This window comes from Rhipicephalus sanguineus, chromosome 4 (assembly GCF_013339695.2).
Source record: "Rhipicephalus sanguineus isolate Rsan-2018 chromosome 4, BIME_Rsan_1.4, whole genome shotgun sequence".
NCBI lineage: Eukaryota > Metazoa > Arthropoda > Arachnida > Ixodida > Ixodidae > Rhipicephalus > Rhipicephalus sanguineus.
Window position 1 is genome coordinate 93,108,320 of NC_051179.1, and position 1,861 is coordinate 93,110,180.

Genomic DNA, 1,861 nt, shown 5'->3' on the forward strand with positions numbered 1-1,861 from the left:
CAAACAGCAGCCCAAACTATATTCAATTTCGATAAAGCTGACGACGCCCGCATACAAACCTATTTAACTGATGAATTTCAAGGGTTTGCGGCGGTGGCTTCAGATTCTTTGACTGATGTAAATGCTGTCTGGTTGCGTTTTAAAGGCATAGTGTCACACTGTGTAACAAAATTTATTCCCGTTAAATAAAAAAAAAGATTGAAAAATAACCCGTGGATTACTCGTGAAGTAATATACGCGAAACGCAAACTCAAAAGATTACAAAAAGTTAACAAGGCAGCCGGCAATAACCCATTTAACACGCATAGGCTAGCGCTTGCAGCTAAAAAATTTGAGAAAATAGCTAAAATTATTCCCATCTACAAATCGGGAGAGAAGTCCAATGAATCAAATTTCCGACCAATATCGTTAACGAGCATGGCATGCAAACTACTCGAACATATCATTTTAAAACATTTGACACTTTTTTTTTTTAAACGAAGGCATCCTGTCCCCTAACCAGCACGGTTTTCGCAGGGGCTTATCGACCATAACGCAGTTAACCGAAGTCATACACGATCTCGCACTGGGTATTAACAATCATAGCCAAACGGACATAACTCTACTCGATTTTTCTAAAGCCTTTGACTGCGTTTGTCACAACAAGTTAATAACTAGAAAACATTATTGGAGACGGAGAAATTTTTGCTTGGGTGCGTGGGTTTTTGTTTACAGGTCTCAGTTTTTTTTATTTTCGAACATACCGCGTCAAATAATGTACCAGTTACATCAGGACTGCCCCAGGGTTCCGTGCCCAGACCCTTGTTATATCTTCGATATATGAAACTGCAAAATAAAGTAATTCGCGGATGACTGTATTATTTATAGAGAATTAAAAATGACCATGATCACTACTCGCTCAACAAATCACTTAATACTTATACCGAATGGTGCTCAGACTGACAGATGACAATCAATGTAAAAAAAATCAGCTTGTATGATGAAAACGAGGAAAGGGACCCTTCAAACTTTTGCTACACTATAAATGGCACAGCTTTGACCAGAGTACACAAACATAAATATCTAGGTTTAACGATAACGTCAGACTTAGGTTGGGAGGAGCATATTAATCACATTACTTCATCTGCCATGCAAAAATTATGTTTTCTTCGCAGATCACTTCAACTGGCAGCCTTATCAACAAAACTCCTAGCTCACAAAACATCTGTCAGGCCGATCCTCGAATACGGAAATACCGTATGGTTTCCTCATAGCCGGACTAACATAAAGAAAATAGAAGCAGTACAAAGGAAGGCCATACGATTCATCTACAACAAATTTAAACGTGACGACTCGCCCACTAACTTTCTAGATATTCTGGACATCTTACGCTAGAAGCACGAGCGAAACAGGCCCGTTTAAAATTTCTTTATCAACTTCTGCATAATAATTATCAAATAGACATTTCAAATTATTTCCTACTCACAAAGTCGAGCTACAAGGCACAAACATTCGAGCACATTAGTACAGTGCAAATGCAACAGTGATGTGTTAAATATTCCTTTGTTCCGGTTGCCATCCGTGAATTGAATATGTTAGCACCTCTCGTCACTGACACCGAGTCACTGTCTCAGCTTGAAGGAAAGAGGATTACTTTTAAGGGCTCGTTTTTCTTTATTAGACACAACAATATTAATGAAAACTAACAGACAATAATGCCAAGGAAAGTATAGGGGGTGTTATTTGTAATAATTTGGATGTAAATGTGAAGAAAGTAAAGTGGACGAAAAGATAACTTGCCGCCGGCAGGGACCAAACCTGCGACCTTCAAATAGCGCGTCCGATGCTCTACCACTGAGCTACGGCGGCGGTCATCCCCCCG

The 1,861-nt window shown here is 39.4% G+C and overlaps 1 non-coding gene across 1 annotated transcript; it reads right to left on the reverse strand.

The window, feature by feature from the left end:
• Positions 1 to 1,776: 1,776 nt before the first annotated feature.
• Positions 1,777 to 1,848, reverse strand: Trnaa-cgc (transfer RNA alanine (anticodon CGC)). Its single transcript has one exon. It is a non-coding gene; the product is annotated as a tRNA-Ala (tRNA).
• Positions 1,849 to 1,861: the final 13 nt, after the last annotated feature.